Raw genomic sequence first — 18,662 nt, 5'->3', positions numbered from 1 at the left:
TAAGACAGGACGTTCAGCAGAGGCATCACAACTCTCACCAAACGTTCACCTTTCAGTTACAAAACTGAAGACAGTGAAAAGGAGAAATCAATTAGTAATTGCAAAAGGGAAGTGGAAAAGTATGAGCAAGGTTGCCAGGTTCCATCTGTCCAAGCTCCCACTTTCATTGAAGAAATTAATCCCATACCAAAGATACTCAGAACTATACAGCATTTAAGAAAAAAAAAAAATCTACCACATTATTTTTAATTAACTTTTATAATTTGTTCATACTAAGTAGTAGCCCCTGCCTTTAAAGTCTTAAATGCATTATCTCTTGAAATTATGACAAGTTGCTGAGATGAATACTTGGGTCATATTTAATATTACCTGTAATACATGTCTGTCTTTTCTATTCAATGTAGTCTATACAATTAAGTCTTTTTATTCTTTTTTTCAATGCCTGGTGCAATGAGCCTGTAACTAAGACTCCCGGGAACTCGTCAAGGCAAATAAAGTAAATTAACACAAAATCTCTATCAGTTATGTGCAAAGTGTTACTACAATACAGGTTATGCACTGTATACAAGAATTAAATTCATTGATCAGGATGAAACCATTGTTGAGGATAGTATCACCTAGTTACATTATACGTAATAACATTAAAATCAGGTAGAAATATAACCTTGATCTACTTTAACAAATTAAAGAATTGCTGTCCAATTGCAATAAAGCAGTACTCCAATTTATGTGCTCCAAAATTCTTACAGATAATTTTTGTTCCTTTAAGAGAACACAAGAAATTTAGCTATGCACTATACCACTTTCAAGTTTCACTAGCCAAGGTTATCATTCTTCCTATCAATTTAGCACTTCATCCCCATAAAGTGACACAGATTTAAGAGCAATCTGGGTGTGGAAGGTCTGCAAAAACTCTTGCAATGGAAGACTTGAGAAAAAAAATGCATTCAAGGCCATACGATGTTTACTGATAAAAAGTTAGCAGAAAATAAAGTTTTTCTCTAACATAAGGAAGAAGTGGTTGAGCTTCCCTAAAAAAAAAAAAAAAAAAAAAAAATCCAAGTATTTTTAAGATTTTCACACTAAAAACCCAACAACTTTTCTTTCCCTGACATCTCTCCTTGTCTCCTACAACCTATATCCTCTAAACATCACTTTGCTCATTCATTCCTCCAGTCTCTAGATTCCACAGCATCTGCCTCACGCTGAAGCCAAAAGTTGAAGCAGACCCATTCCTACAATTTAAGTGTTGTCTCCTAAAAGAGACTAACAGGGAGAGACTAAGACGACAGCCACGGTTACAGGGAGACAGAAGAAACAGGTCAGATTAATACAAAAGAACTTCATACATTTAAGTGATTCAACAAAAAGATTACTTCAGTGGCAGTGCTATTTTAAGGAGCTTCTTCCTCTTCCTACCTTCCCATCCCCAAGACTCTCATTCCCACCCCAGCACTGCAAGTTTTCTTTGGATTTTTCAGATGGGCTCAGTTTCTTGAACCATTTAATTATGCATCCCCACTGTAGTTATACTGCCATAACCAACAGAGAGATGACAGAGAGGAGGCAGCATACTGCAGTGTTGGAGCAAACAATTAAGAACTCCTTAAGTTCCTAGTTTTTTAAATTCCTGTATCATTAAGCCTTGGCCTAAAGCACTTAAATTGGCTGACTCTCATCAGCTCCCTGATGGAGTCAATGAAAGCCTTCCAGAAGGTCTCTTTCCATGTCAATTTTATGCATGTAAAGTGATTAAACTTTTAATACACCTCAGTTAAATGTTTGAAATTATGTGGTATAAACTCAGGCCACCATAACCAACAAACAAGATACCATACCCTGTCACTTTAAATTGCGGACACTTAACTTCATGCTTCTAAGTTCTGCTGCCCCAGCCAAAGGCACAGTGAATAACAACAGTAGTCAGACTACACCACAGTCACAAAATTAACTCTAATAAGCATAAGCAGTTCACAGAAATGAACAAGCTGCAACTGCAGCTCTTCTCACAGCTGGGGTCTAAAGCTTTCTCCTCCCCCAAGAGATTTCAGTATCACCACAGCGATAGTGTCAGGCAGTGTTTGAGACTGCTGGAAAGTTGATGGACGAAGCTTCCACTGCACGTATTCCACCTTGTATCCCAGAGCATACATCCTGAAGAAAGTCAGCAGTTGAAAGCAAAGAGGAGGGATGAATTCAGCACCAGAGAAGAACGAACACCTCTATAAATACAGATTAGTGGAGGATAATAAAGATGCTGCACTCTGAGTGTAATTTTTGGCAATGCTATAGTTCAGATTTCAAAGTAAGACAGAGGGAGCTTTAGATGGTCCACTACTCTGAGAATCAGCCCTATCATTCTGTTAAACTTGAGTTCCTGCAGTCATTCATCCGAGGAAAAGAGAAAAACAAAGCCAGAAGACTCCACTGTTCCTTCCTCCATCCTGCTTCCCTCAAGAGGAGGCTAAATAAAGAGGGACAATTAACATAAAGCATACATGATGGATTATATATAATCATTCCATAACGCTAATGCATCATAGAGTTCTATTACAAGAACATAAAGACAAGATGCTGTTTCCTCCCTTGCTGTAAAGCATCCAAACATTCAATGAAAAACTGAAAAGTTTGCTACCTTGTTTCAGCTAGAAAGATGACAACAAAGACAAGTCATTGACTTTTACCTTGAGAATTGCTCCTGATTTAATTCTTCATGTCTTGTTAACCAACTGGGCAAAAGGATCTTACTCCTTAGCTTATTTCAGAAGGGCAGTGTAGACATGGAGCTAATCAGGACAAATTTCATGAGTAAACATGGCCTAACAAAGTCTTTATAAACACTACATTTCTATGGATAAGCAAGGAAGTTTATTTCCCAATTCCTCCTCCCATCCACACCTAGGAAATTCCTGACCACGTTCCTCATTGAGCTAAGAGGTGTGCTTTCCCCAGTGAGCTTGATCCAGATTCACTTTTTTTCACCAGCTTCAACAGCCTTTTGATTAGGCTGTAGAGTATACATACAGACAACCTCTTCTCCTCCCTTTTTCACTTCCAGCAGCTCTATTATATATACACACCCCTTCACTTTTCCACAAATTCCACCTTTCAAACATACAGCAAACTATATTTCTGCAAGGCAAAAAGACAAGGGAACTCACAAAATGAACAAGACAAGTCAAATTTCTGTATCCTAATTGCAGGATACTACCTTCATTCAAACAACATGTACTTAACTGAGCAATTCTCAAGAAAGAAAAAAGCTTTGTCTCTCATAACTAGAACATGAGAAGATACTGTACGTACATGAGGCACAAAATATGAAATGTACAAAAGTACCCCAGCACAAAAGGGGAGAAGACCAGAAGGCAAGAATCACCACCCTGCTCCCTAAACTGCAGTAAACATGATGCTGACTGAAGTCAGAAGTGCAGAGATGCAGAATACCACACTGCAGTGGACCTCCCTGAGTCATCACCAAAGCCAATCCCTTACCACAGCCGGCAACCAAACAATAATGCGTAAAGTTAAGTTTTCTTTATGCACTCTCACAGTGAATGGGAGACTAAGGCAAAGGGAAGATGTTTCTCCATTACAGTGCCATAATTTGGAGGGAAGGGGGATAAGGATAGCATAGTTTAGGTTTTTCCATGCAAAATAAATAGTGTCACTTTGGAGCAATTCTCAATTATGCTCCCGCTACTTCCGCTCTCCAGCAGTACAGAAGAGAATCTGCCACTCACTCAGCAATGCCCTGCTATACAAAGACAATCTGCTACTACCTTCTGTAACAATTTTGCCCAACTCATTTGATTCACTGCCTGCTAAGTGTCTTTCACACTTTTCCAGACCTCTCTAAAAAGACTATTTTTATGTAGCAATAGGAACAAGGTATGGTCAAGATCAAGAACATCAGAAAACCTGGTGAGCGCAACATTGCATGCAAATATACTGGGAGAAGGGAAACCTCCCCACTTCCACATGCACCAAGAGAGACAGGGAAAACTTACAGTAGCAAACCAAAATGTACACCATATGACAGAACACTGTTGACTTCACTCTTTTTTTTCCCTTGAATGGAAGCTGAGAAACAAAAGACATGATAACATAGAATCATAGAAACAAGACCCTTAAGATCATCAAGTCCAACTACAAACCTAAAACTGCCAAGTCCCACTAAACCATGTCCCTATGTGCCAGTCTTAAATACCTTCAGGGATGGTGACTCCACCACTTCCCTGGGCAGCCTGTTCCAATGCTTGATAACCCTTTCGGTGAAGAAGTTTTTCCTAATATCCAATCTAAACCTCCCCTGACACAACTCGAGGCCATTTCCTCTCATCCTATCACTTGTTACTTGGGAGAAGAGACTGAACACCAACTCACTACAACCTCCTTTCAGGTAGCTGTGGAGAGCAATAAGGTCTTCCCTCAGGCTCCTTTTCTCCAGACTACACTCACCCAGCTCCCTCAGCCGCTCCTCATAAGACTTGTGCTCTAGACTCTTCACCAACTTTGTTGCCCTTCTTTGGACACACTCCAGCACCTCAATGTCTTTCTTGCAGTGAGGGGCCCAAAACTGAACACAGTATTCAAGGTGCGGCCTCACCAGTGCCGAGTACAGGAGGATGATCACTGCCCTAGTCCTGCTGGCCACAGACTTCTGACACAAGCCAAGATGCTATTGGCCTTCCTGGCCACCTGGGCACACTGCTGGCTCATATTCAGCCAGCTGTCAACCAACACCCCCAGGTCCTTTTCCACCGGGCAGCTTTCCAGATGCTCTTCCCCAAGCCTGTAGCATTGCATGGGGTTATTGTGACCCAAGTGCAGGACCTGGCACTTGGCCTTGTTGAACCTCCTACAATTGGCCTTGGCCCATTGATCCAGCCTGTCCAGATCCCTCTGCAGAGCCTTCCTACCCTCCAGCAGATCAACCCTCCCACCCAACTTGGTGTCATCTGCCAACTGACTGAGGGTGCCCTCAATCCCCTTATCCAGATCATTGATAAAGATATTAAACAGAACTGGCCCCAATACTGAGCCCTGCAGAACACCACTTGTGACCAGCCACCAACTGGATTTGACTCCATTCACCATCACTCTTTGGGCCCGGCCATCCAGCCAGTTTTTCACTCACCAAAGAGTACGCCTATCCAAGCCATGAGCAGCCAGTTTCTCCAGGGGAATGCTGTGGCAAATGGTGTCAAAGGCTTTCCTGAAGTCTAGGTAGACAACATCCACAGCCTTTCCCTCATCCACTAAGCAGGTCACCTTGTCATAGAAGGAGATCAGGTCAGTCAAGCAGGACCTGCCTTTCATAAACCCATGCTGACTGGGCCTGATCACCTGGTTGTCCTGTACGTGCTGTGTGATGGCACTCAGGATGATCTGCTCAATAACCTTCCCTGGCACCAAGGTTAGACTGACAGGCCTGCAATTCCCTAGAACCTCCTTCCAGCCCTTCTTGCGGATGGGTGTCATATTAGCTAACCTCCAGTTAACTGGGGCCTCCCCGGTTAGCCAGGAGTGCTGATAAATGATTGAAAGTGGCTCTGTGAGCGCTTCCGCCAGCTCCCTCAGCACCTGTCCTCATTTTGGCTGGGAGAAAGTTCATTTTCTTTCCAGTAGCTGGTATAGTGTTATGTTCTGGGTTCAGTACGAGAAGAATGCTGATAACACACTGATGTTTTCAGTCGTCGCTAAGTAGGGTTTATACTAAGTCAAGGAGTTTTCAGCTTCTCATACCCAGCCAACGAGAAGGCTGGAGGGGCACAAGAAGTTGGGAGGGGACACAGCCAGGACAGTTGACCCAAACTGGCCAAAGGAATATTCCATACCATGTGATGTCATGCCCAGTATATATACTGGGGGGAGGTGGCCGGGGGGGCAGTTCGCCACTTGGGAACTAATTGGGCATCAGTTGGCAAGTGGTGAGCAATTGCACTGTGCATCACTTGTTTTGTATATTCCAATTCTTTTATTACTGTCATCTTATTATTACCATTATTTTCTTCCTTTCTGTCCTATTAAACTGTTCTTATCTCAACCCACAAGTTTTACTTTTTTTTTATTTTCCCTGATTCTCTCCCCCATCCCACTGGCTGGGGGAAGGGGGGGGGAAGTGAGCGAGTGGCTGCGTGGTGCCTAGTTGCTGGCTGGGGTTACAGTATGACAGTACCCTTGGGTGGATCCCGTACGGCGCCATAGACTTGTGTGCGTGTGTCTAAGCAGCGCAGCAGGTCAGTAACCATTTCCCCCTTGGATTACGAGAGCTTGATTCTGCTCTCCGTCCCTGCCTTCCAGCTTAGGGGGCTGGGTACCCCGAGAACAACTGGTCTTACTATTAAAGACTGAGGCAAAGAAGGCATTAAGTACCTCAGCCATTGTCACTATGTTTCCCCCTGCATCCAATAAAGGATGGAGATTCTCTTTAGCCCTCCTTTTGTTGCTAATGTCTTTATAGAAACAAATATTTTTTTAATTGCCTTTTGCAGCAGTAGCCAGATTAAGTTCTAGTTGGGCCTTGGCCCTTTTAATTTTGTCCCTGCATACTCTCACAACATCCTTGTAGTCCTCCTGAGTTGCCTGCTCCTTCTTCCAAAGGTCATAAACTCTTTTTTTTTCCCCTGAGTTCCAGCCAAAGCTCTCTGTTCAGCCAGGCCAGTCTTCCCCGCTGGCTCATCTTCTGGCCCATGGGAACAGTCTGCTCCTACACCTTTCATATGTCCTTCTTGAAGAACGTCCAGCCTTCCTGGACTCCTCTGCCCTTCAGGACTGCTTCCCAAGGGACTCTGTCAATCAGGCTCCTGAACAGGCCAAAGTCTGCCCTCTGAAGTCCAAGGTGGCAGCTCTACTGACCCCCGTCATTACTTCTCCAAGAATCAAAAACTCTATCATTTCATTATCACTATGCCCAAGATGGCCTCCAACCACCACATCACCCACAAGTCCTTCTCTGTTCACAAACAGGACCAGCAGGTCACCCTCCCTAGCTGGCTCAGTCACCAGCTGTGTCAGGAAGTTATCTTCCACACACTCCAGGAACCTCCTAGACCGCTTCCCCTCTGCTGTATTGTATTTCCAGCAGACAATATAATGCTGATCACACAGCATTCACTACATTTATCAGATAACCATTTATGTTACTAATAAATAAATAAATAAATAAAATCACATACAGTGTTCCCACTGTTCCAGAACTTCTACTCATAGGAAACACTGTTGGACAAATCAAATCTCATGGAAATTCAAATGTATCCAGGCATTTGACCAAAGGTAACAGCAAACTGCAGATATTGAACTGGAAGGTGAGTAACAACATTTCATTATGGTGTACAATGGTGTATTCCTTTAAGTTCTGGCAGGTGTGACAGCATATATTTTTCTTTCAGCTAATAAGTTTTAGGTATGTTTTTCATAGTCATTAGCGATGTTGTATATGGACACAAGCCATCTATATTCAGCTCTGCTAATACCAAGTCTCTAGTTCAGTTAAATGCTATTACCAAGACAGAGTTTGCAGCACATATTTTTTACAGGAAAAGCAATATGAACAGTAATTCCAATAAACTGTGTTAAAGATTCTAGCACAGTAGCTCCCCATACAATTTCTAGCTAAGTACTGAGCTCTTATCAGAACTCATCGGAGGGTTCTGTTTATGACTTGCAATTTACTAGCAATTAGATGACTGAGTTTATACTAGTAAAATACTCCAAAATAAATAATGATATTCCAGCACAGAATACTCAACGATTCCATATACAGTTATCGGTATGAACACAGGCATGCTGCATGCTTACAACAAAGAGGAAGAAAAAAAAAGTAATTTTCCTAGCTTTTTTTGTATTTGTTGCATCACAACACAGGCAAGAAATAATGGGCTTCTCAAATGGAGAACAGATCAAATCTCAAAGGGACCCAAGCCAGGGCTCTCAGACAAAGAACCTGGTAACATTTTTTTTCCACTCTTCCAATGTTATCACCAGTTACAAACACTGTGGTAAAAAGAAGAAACACAAAGAGCACTGGGAAAAGCACACGCCTATTCACTGTCACCAGGTAGAGCTGACAAGAAGATGCTTGTGCTTTCTTCTACCACTTCTTAACTCTGTTGTTGAGGAATCACTAGACAAGAGGCAGGAAAAAACAAGAGGTTTACTGCAACATGAATGCTTTCGTGTATCCAGGTCAAAACTGGAAGTTTGACTGCTTGTGCTGTTGTTCACAAATGCAGCACAAACAAGTTCAAGAGTTGGTAAAATTTGAAGACAAAAAGATGTGAAAATTAAAGGCAAATAGGCAGCATATCGCAGACTCCAGAACATCCTGAACTAATCTCATCCAACAGGGCTAAACACAATCCGCTTTTGATTACACACCAGCCTCAACTTTTGAGTCCTTGGGTCTGGCTTCCCCCCCCCGCCCCCCGCTTTTTAAAAATGAAAGGAAACCCATGTACATGCATAGTGAAGAAAATTATATGCTTTTCCAAGTCTCCCAAAACAAACCAATACATAACTTAGTGGTAAGCAGTAATGGAAAGGCTCAGCTGAAGAAATCAAGGAGTGTTGTAGCTAGACAATAGTGTGCCACAGATGCACTGGCAGTGCTGTACATGGCTGTAGGACAGAATCTTCCATTTTCCAGACAGTCAAGACTGAAGTCTAATCAGGAACTGAAAGGGAGGGGGGACCCAGGTCAGAAGAGTAACAGTACCAACTTTTTTTTTTTAATAAGAAAAGTTTGATAGAAACAGGATCCCATTACCAGAATACAATAGCCTCTCCTGCATGATTTTAGAGAAGTACAAACCTCCACTTACATTGTGTTTGTTTCCCCTATCAGTAGTATTAAACAGTTTTCTACCAAAAAAAATTTCTACATAGTACATCAACACTATTAGAAGTGGTTAAAAATACTTACAACTACCTTTATTTTTTATTTTAGAAGTCCAAAAAGCTAAACCAGAAATTTAAAAGTTTTTTTGAGAGACACCAACCAAAAACAGACAAGAAAAAGCTTTTGCTATCGGACTGCAGTTTAATTATACTTGAATGGGGAATTGGTTGATCTCAGTCCAGTCTCTACCAACAAATCAGCAGGCTAATTGGCTCTTCAGAAAGTGCTGTACATAATCTTTCCTGTCTCAGAGGCCAAACGTGGGATTAAGTAACACAAATTCTCACACAGCCACTTAAGGTATGCATTGAAGCCCGAGAAGCTAACACTGCCAAAAACATTGCTAAATCTTTGAAAGTTATAAGAACTCAGGTTCCAAAAACATTAGTCTAACACCCTTCGTAAGTATAAAATATAACTGAACAGCATATGAAAAAATAAATACATGTTTTAATTGAAAAGCTACCCCACCCAAATGGAGATCTGGCATACCCTGTGTCAAATGGCAAGATATGCATAAGCCAGCTATAAACTCTTAAATATACCCTTATCTCAAATTATAGGGAAGCCAAGCAAGCAGCATGAAATTATTCAAGTTTATTACGTATTATGCCCTCATTCCAGATAGCAACCTGCCAAGCTGGTAGAATAGCAACAGGAATTGTGCACTACAATTCCTATGAAGGGATCCTTCTAAGAGCAGCATTATTGCCATTTTGCTGTGCTTCACGGGTGGTTTAGTTAAACATGACCTAAAAAGGAAGGGAGAAAGGGGGTATGCAATGATTTTCTTTTTAACATTGTACCAAGAGCCCAAAAGGACTTCTTTGCCCACATTTCCACAACAGGAAGAGGGAGGTGGAAAAAAAAACCAAAACCTACACATTTCACTCTTTCTCCTACAGACTTTATACATGTATCAAACATAGACAGAACCATATTAAAAATGTTTTTACTTATACTGCTTTAAGTCTGTAAGTTTAATCCAAGTATCCTTTAAAATGAGTAAAGAGGTTAATATCTCCCCAGTTCTTCAGTTGAAGGCTAAGAAAACTTCTTCTGACAATAAAAAGGGGTCTCCTTTACAACTAATACGCAAAAAAGTTTTCTGATTCATTTGAATAACCTTCAGATCCTATTTATGCATTATAGAAACATATTTACTCCTTTAATAAAAATTCACCTCAAGCCTCCTTTATTAAACATTACTAACTAAGAAAAGGACAAAAAAAAAAATTCCTGACCTCCTGTTAAAGACACTCACAACCAAGCTGCTCCTAGTGTTTTCATGCAGGGAACCATGCTTAACCTGCCCCAGGCTGCAAAGGTCTATTAAAGTATACATTTCAGCAAAAATGCAGGTTTCATCAATCCCAAAGCCTCTGAAATCTGATTTAGACATCAAAGGCCAAATTGTGTCAAAACACATACTATTCTACTAGAAAGTACACTAAGAGATTTAAAGCTAGGTAGTCTGAAGAATACCAAACTTGCAAGAAGGTCCAAAAACCTCCCCCAGACATTTAAGTCTATTAATATAAAACCCAAAAGCTATCAGCTTGCCTGAGGTCATTCCCAAAACTATAAGCAATAAAAATGTACAGTGGCAAGTCATATTTTTGATACAAAAGGTGCTGTCATACTCCCACTCAAAGGCACAGTAGTTTGCTTGCTAATTTAACCAGAAAACACAAAAATATGTATTTCATGTACCAGCAATTTACAGAAGTGAGGAAATACTCTTCTCCTTTCCTAACATTAACAAAGTTTAAGACATAGATGACTAAACTAATAAATATCTCTTTTGTTTCTTTAATAATAATTCTTTCTGCAGTATGCTAGTGCAGCTGCCTTTTTATATGCCAACTGAACCTAATGCAGAGACAACAGATGAAAAAACAGCTTCAAACAACTCAACTAAAAGTGAACTAATATGGAATCCTATTTAAAGATGTAGGTTTAAGGAAAAAAAAAACAACAAAACTAAACACTTCAGCCAAATGAAAACACACACATAACAGTACTAAGAAGTATTTATCACATAAACTTAACCAAATAGACTTAGTTATGCTATGCAATACCCATCTATAAAACTCAGAAACCCAAAGTTATCTAACAAAAAAAGCAGTCTAGAAAATAGGTGGAAAAACCCCACCTCTTCTTGAATAGAGTTCAGCCAACATGCTACAAACCTAACCCAGAGGTTGCTGCATCTCCATCATCCAGTCACTTTATTGTTCTACAAAGACTGGGTAAAGGTGAGCCAACTGCTACATGCACACCTATTGATCAGGAAGCATGCTAAAAATCAAACACTCCAAAGAATTACCCACGGATGAATCAACAGACGGCAACAAGCGACACAGACGTGAATAGCTTTCAAAATGCTAACCTAGACACAGAAAGCTCTGAAACCGATCCTCAATCCCTTCACAGGTATTTTTTCTCTTTTTTTTCCCTTTTGTTTTCAAAGGAGGATTACAAAAAAAACTGGAATGGTACAAGAAACAATGCTGCAATTTAATCACACTGCCTCTCCTTTTAATGAAGGGGGGAATGTTATGGACAAGACAGTATATGCAAGAAATACAGGACTCCAGTGGTCCCAGATCTACTCACAGAGGCAATCACTTGTTGATTCACATTCAAACGTGCTCCTGTTTTCAACTTAATAACAGAGTCCCAGTATCATTAGGCAGCTCTGATACATAGGTTAAAATACTTATGTTAATAACTTTCTTATTCCTTCCTTGAAGGTAAGGAAAAATAACTTCCAACTGCAGTCGTAAACACAACTTCCAGCAAAGTAAGCAGCATTAACAACAGGCAACCTGATCCTCACGGCAGCCAAACAAACTATATTCTGATTATCTCTGCAAATGAGCAACGCTAGGTTAACCCTCAAGAAAGAAAAAAGCAGTACGAAACTCAAGCATTCAGAACACAGCCTGTCCCTGTACTGCAATTGTGCACGGGGTGCACCCATCTTCTCCGACATTTTTAATCATTTACCCCTTCAACGGAAGCTCCGATCCCCCCATCCCCGCAAAAACTTCACAATTCCTGCAAAAGACCGTTCCTTGGGGACAGGAAAACAGGTGGGCACCTCAGCGCGGAGCACGAGGGCCTCTTTAAACACACATAAACACAAACATTTTTTCCTTAAAGAAAAAAAACCGGGGGTGGGGCTAGACGTGCTAAGACGAGAACTTCCCAGGAGCCCTTTCACAAGCCCTCCTCGTACCCAACGCTCGCCCTCCAACTCACAGATGAGAACCCCACACCCCCTCCCACGCAAACTCCCGCACTGCCGAGGGGGCCCCGGCCTCCCCAGCGCGCGGCCCGCCCTCCCCCACACCCCGACACCCCCCGGGCCGGCCCGAGCGCGGGTGCCCCTTACCTGCGACCCTCCCTCCCCGCCCTCCCCCCGCCGCCTTCCCCGGCGCCCCCCGCCGCAGCGGGAGGTGCGGGCGGGGCGGGGGCGGCTCAGCAGCGCGGGCGGCGGGGCGCGGCGGCGGGCCGGGGGCCGGGCCGGGGGGAGCGCGGGGGCCCGGGGGCGTCTCGCTCCATTCTCCCCTCACTCACACACACACAGAGGCAGGTAGGCACACACGCGCGCGCGCACACACACACACACAGGAAATAACACGGGGTCAGCTGACTCCCGCCAGCCAATGGCGGCGGGCGCTGGGGAGCAGCGCGCGCCAGCGGGAACGGCGCGAGGCGGCGGGTCCCAGCCGGGCGAGGGAGCGGGGAGGGGAGGGGGAGCGGCGCGCGCGCCCGTGCGCATGCACGTGCGTGCGCGCGCGCAGCAGCGGGAGGAGGGGCGCGGCGGAGCCACCTCCCCTCCCACCACGCGCACGTTTAAAGGGGCCGCGCTCCACCGCACGCCTCCGGTGCCCCGCCGCGGGGACTGGTCCGCTCCGCTCCGTCTCGTCCCGCCCCGCGGGCTGGGAGCGGGCGGCGGCGCCGCGGCACGTGGGCGAGGCGCGCCCGGCGCGCGTGTCGCCCCGCCCCGCGACGCGCACCGGGACCCCCGCCCGGCGGCCCCCGAGGGCGAAGGCGGCGCGGCCGCCGCCGGGGAAGGGAGGCCGGCGGGCGGGCGCCGCAGAGGCAGAGCGCGGCGAGGCGCCGGGCCCCCCGAGCAGCTGCTGGGCCCGCTCCGGCCTTTTCGGGGGAGAGACCGTGGCAGTTTCCATTTCAATCTTCTCGTAAATCATCGACCCACCCCCCAAGTTATTTTAGGAACCGGATTTATTCTGCTTGGCCGCTTCTCCCCGCCCGGCCTCCTCCCGGTGGGGCCGGCAGGACTCCCGGTGGGGCCGGGGAGCCCCGTCTGCGGCCCAGAGCCCGGGAGCACACCCTGAGCCGCCGGTCAGGCCGCAGGCCGGAGCCGGGTGGGCCCCGAACCGGCCCCGCACCGGCGGTGCCTTAGCGGGGAGCTGGGGAAACAACATGGAGGCTGCGGACGGCGCCGCGCCAGGCGCGGGGCAGCGGCGGTGCCCGGGCTCTGCTCGCCGCCGCCCGCCCGGCTGGGGCCAGCGGGGTCGGCGCCGCTTGGGCAATTAGAAGCAGTACTCCCAGCCCTCCCGAGATCCCCCGACCCAGCTGGGGAGTTACGTCGAATTGTACTTTTGATTTTTGAGAGTGACGGGGCAAGGAGACTGGTGGAGGGGGCACTTGAGAGCAAGGAAGCAGCGCCTGTCAAATCATCATCTCCTTCATTTAAGCCTGCATGCCAGCAAAGGAAGCTCTGTATGACACTACAGCTTCCTCCATCTGCCACTCTGAGCATTTCACATGAAAACGCAGGAGGCTGGCAGCCTGAGAAGCTCCAAGTGCTGCGCAGAAAAAGCTCCAGCATCATTTAAAACTTGCTTTGCCAGGAACTTTACTGAGCAGATATGACAGCTTTAATAACTGCCCTGTTTCCCAAGCTTTGTTCCCCAGATCCTCAGCAAGCCTTATTCTGAGAGAAGGCCCCTGCTTATCCCCAAAAGCAACGAACTGTTTAGAAGGACTGTGTTGTAAGCACAGCCAGTTGATAACTTCACTGATGGCTCCCCCACAGGTGACTTGCTCTTTATGAAAAATAAATACAATCCACCACATCTTGTACCATGCATTATCTGTCACAAATAATTCAGAGACTGGCTGAAATTTCAGCTAGATAAGACTGCAGCGATGGCAATAGTCCGGGGAAAACAACTGGAGCAGACGACAATTACATGTGCCCCTACCATTTGTCTTTCAAGCTAACAATTCGCGGGTGTTAAGGGCTCCCCAGCTGCCAGCCGGGCAATTATGCAGCAGGAGTGCCCAGGAAGGACTCGCCTGCTCCTCCACTCCATTTTGGACTCGAGAGGCAATGGCTCCTTTCAGAGGCAAGCCTTCTGCTGTGATCTACATCTTATCTCCTTCAGATGAGATTACTGCGATGTGCTCCGCATTGGCTAGTTGGGAATTGCTGCCGGAGTGCACGGGCACTGCCTTATTGCCTGCTCTCACAGTACAGAACGCCCTGCTCTCCTCAGCACTTGCTGCCCATTTGCATGTAGCATTTAAGGCATGGCACTTAACTTACGGGAGGTGGAGGTCATTGCTTCCTTCACCTGAAGAAGAGGCTCCAACAGTACATTCACCGTGACAAACTGTGAGGTTGCTCTAGTTGCAAACAGCCTTAATCTTGTTGACTGCCACGGCACACTAAGAGCTTGGTTAGAGCAGCAGTCCCTCTGGGGATCCAGGACTGTGATAAAAGCTGTAATGGGGTGGGGGAACTCGACAAGGTTTTTACAATTTGATTTTCCATTATCTGTTTTCTGATTTTGAAGTGAAACGTCAATTGAGGTCAATCCTTTATGTAGATTTATAAGGTAGGAGTGCTTAAAGTGCTTTCTCTACCTTAAGTTAAACTTAAACTTACCTTAAGGTAAACCCCTTTTGTATATACAAATACATGAGAACTCAGCTTATCTAGATAAGCTTGGTATATCGAGGTATTTTTTACCTAATGTCCAAAATGAAGTTGCAGCATAAATCGAAAAAGTTTTGTAAAATGCTCAAAAAGGCACTATAAAACTACAAGGACAGCTAACATTCACAAGTCAAACATTTCTCAAAGGACCAAAAATAATTGAATTTGCATACTTAAATACCTGGATCTCTAGTCTGCTGCACAGCAGCATTTTCCATCTCCACTAATGACTACTTATAGGTGTTACAAGGGAAGTACAGGAGGAGTTGCTTTCTAAAATTTTTAAAACTCAAAACTATACGGCTGATCTTACAGGATGAAATCAAGTTTAAAAAAACCTCATGCTATAAGTACAGGCAGATGCCACACTCTTGTCAGCTGTTGCACTACACTAGGCATCACTGGCAATAAACAGGGCCATTAAAAGCCCAGAATGAAAACAAAGTTACAAAAACTGTATTAGTTAAATATCACAGGAGCAGAGACGCCATATCCTTTGCAGCTTTTGAAGTGATGTATCAGGCTTTAACGTACAACCCCACTGAGCTTAATGGAGAATTTAATTCTCTCAGAAACTAATTTTTGGCTGTCTGCAGACTCTGGATGAAAAAACACTGCCATTAGTACACCTTGTTCACATCACGGAGTTTTTCTTTGCCACTGAACATTTCCAGAAGAAAGAAATTCAACCTTCTGACTTGGCCATTCAATCACAACAACTTGACCACCATCAGTTACACAAAAAAAGTTGTTATAAATAAAACATCATTAGGACTAATGAAGAAAGTAACTCCATCATGCTGCTAGGGCTCTGATCCTGATCTAAACATCCATGCAAGCAGTTCTAGTTCAGGGTAAAGTCATCAGTAGTATCTATACGCTCTTAAAGCGACTTAGAAGCAAATCACCTTTCAATTTTGAAAAGAAGAAAAAACCCGGAGATTTAAGGCCAAAAATGGTTACTTACCGAAATAACCCTTAATGGATCAATTTTAAAATCAATGCAACAAACTAAACAGGTTTGCATGTAAATTTCCAGCAAATATATTCCATCACCAAAGAGTAAGTGCTATAAATTGAGCAGATGCACTATACCGCAGTCCTAAGAAAGACTGAAGTCTCTGCTTTTAGTGCAAGAAAATCAGCTCAGCTGTAATCGTACAGAGCCACTACAGTACTACCACAACAGAAACCTTCCAAATCCTACCCATTTCCTCCCAGACACCCTCCCCCCACCTCCTCATCAAAGTGCTTCCGAGGATAGAGGCACAAACAAGGCAGAGACAGGCAGGAAAAGGGCCTCAAGACTTGGAACCCTCCTCTATGATGGATGGGAGATTCTGGGCAAAATAAAGCCCCCTGAATAGCTCTCGGGGTTAGTGCCATTGCTCCCACCAGTGCTGCTGTCACAGCACATACACAAGCGATGCTGACTATTTTATTGCACGTGAACTCTGCAATGGCAAAAGCAAACGTTTTTTCCCATTATGCCTTAATGTAAGGCTTACCTTGCACATCCCTTTCCCCTCTCCCACAGATCCTGGAAAAGAAAGGTCCTTCTGCCCCCAAGAGGGCTGACAAATGGAGATGGAGAGTCTCCTGTCTTTGAGGTCACCACTTCTGATCTAGCCGTAATTCAGTAATTACTCAGTTCGTGTGGCTCTCCAGAAGCATACATTAGCAGCTTGGGGGGGGGGGACGGAAGGATGACACCATTCCTGACCTCAACCACCTCTCATCTCCACGCACCCTCCGAGCTCCCCCTGCCTGGAAGGAGGGAGGACAGCAAGTGATGCAGCTTGGGGGATCGAGAACAAATTTGCAGGTAGCACAGGCTGGAAAGACTCCGAGTGCCCCAGTGTTTGTTAGAGGAAAAATGATTTCTGAATGCAGCTGGTGGGGTCCTCTGAGAGACGACTTCTTCTTTACAAAAGGTTTCATTGCTGTTGAAAAACACTGAGCTAGCAGCACCAGGAGGCTAAAGTCTCCGCAGAGTCAGGCACGGAGATTTCTCACAGGTACGGCGGCACCTGTCCCCTCAAAGTATTACCCTTATCCTAATCCTTTCCCGTGTTATACAATTTCATGTCATGCACAGGCTCACCACTGCACTTTTACGGCTTTCATCTAGAGGCACTTAGATGCTATGGGAATGGGCATTAGAGACTAGCTTGAAGATAGATAATACAAAAGATGACAGCAAGATCAGGCACCTACAGGTCACATAACCGGGGACTGAAACTTATATTCACGGTGGGACAGCTACATCTTTAAGCAAGTGTAAAGCAAGGGCAGCTAGCCTGTTTCTCTTTCTCCAAGACAGACATCAGCATGGCTGCATTCATTAACATTTCCTACCTCTCCTCCTATCTAGCCCCAGGATTTCCCACACCTTCCTCCTATTTCTTTTATGCTTACTTCAGATAAAGTGTTACATCTGACCCTACACAAGGGAGAAGCAGTATCGGATGTCTCCCAAGGAGCTACAGCAAAGACAGGGAGGGCTCTCCTCTCATTAATTCACCGATACTGAACTTTTCTCCTTAAGACAGCCAAAGGATCTGTGCACTTGCTGGAAAGTATTTTGGATGAGCACAGATTCTCAACATACTGACTGTCATGTGTTGGGTGCATCGCTTGGAAGCAGCTCTCCTCCAGACACAAGAAGCATCTCCATAAGCCATAGTGTTAAGTCCTACAGCCCCATTCCCGCAACAGAGCAACAACAGAATTTAAAGACTTTGGTGCATCTCAAAGGGAAGAAAATGCAACTGAAGGTAGGTAGCGTGAATCATAGCAGGAGAAAAATTAAATCACCTATATGGGAGGCAACTCTGCTCCATCTTTTAATACTGCAACACTTCTGTCCTCTCATCTTCCCGTTACAAGGAGCTGATTCATGAAAATAAGATCTCTGTACCTTAAGACCTGCTCAGCTTCTTCTGCTTACTCCTTTTACCTCCTGCCAAAAAGCTGCTTCTGGCAGAATCAGAATTAGTTGCTGTGAAAGTGATTGTGATGCTGCAGACAAAAGAATCTGAGTCCAGTAAAAAAAGCGAGAAACAGTAGCTAGACTTTTGAGGAAAAGTGGATCGCAATTCCATGCAGATGTCCAAAGTAATAAAGGTGGAAATTAAAATAGAAAGCCACACAAATATGATTCTCTAGCAAGACTGTCTCCAACAAGGCAGAAAAGGCCATCAATAAATCTTCATTATCTGAATTGCTAAACATATCTAAATAAAAGGAGAAATTAAAATATTAGAAGAACTCATCTTTTTAAATGGTCTTACACAAAACCAATGCTGCCTTGCCTGAACATATTTTACAGAAAGAGATTTTTTTTTCCTTTTTTCTTTTACTTCTGCTGGCCTTTTACAGAGGTTTCATTTGGTGGGGGTTTTTTTCTGCCTACAGGGAAGTGTGAATTTCCAGGCTTAACAAGCTGAAATCCCCATGACATACAGTCCCAAATTTTAGAGGCAACTAAGATTTTGATTCTTACTTTGCTCCCTGTTGGCTTCCTCCCTGATGCATGCAATAGCTGTTTTGAATCTCAGCTGTTCCAACAGGAGGAAAAAAAAAAAAAAAAGGTCCCTGAAGGAACAGCGTTAGTTCTTCCAGTCACCTTGCTACTACCGCACTCCAGAGTTCAGGCACATGAAACAGCACATGAGAAGGGCTTGCAGCAGGAAGAAGCAAAAGCGGAGGGCATCAGACTGGACCAAAACCAAGAGGTCTTCTACATTCATCTGGTAAGAAGGGTGTATTTATATTGGGTAG

The 18,662-nt window shown here is 44.4% G+C and overlaps 1 protein-coding gene across 8 annotated transcripts in view; it reads right to left on the bottom strand.

Moving 5' to 3' along the window:
• Window positions 1–18,662, bottom strand: part of TCF20 (transcription factor 20) — a 131,953-nt gene that overhangs the window by 52,445 nt on the left and 60,846 nt on the right. Inside the window, exon 1 of one of the 8 annotated variants that reach the window (XM_075051529.1) lies at window positions 12,303–12,553. The exons of the other annotated variants lie outside the window; for them this stretch is intronic. The gene's annotated coding sequence lies outside the window, so the exon portion shown is untranslated. Of the gene's footprint in view, window positions 1–12,302; window positions 12,554–18,662 lie in introns of those variants that run through there. 8 annotated transcript variants of the gene reach the window in all.

This window comes from Buteo buteo, chromosome 19 (genome assembly GCF_964188355.1).
Source record: "Buteo buteo chromosome 19, bButBut1.hap1.1, whole genome shotgun sequence".
Classification (NCBI taxonomy): Eukaryota; Metazoa; Chordata; class Aves; order Accipitriformes; family Accipitridae; genus Buteo; species Buteo buteo.
The sequence above is the reverse complement of the archived record's forward strand: the minus strand, read 5'-3'. Positions and strand labels throughout refer to the sequence as shown.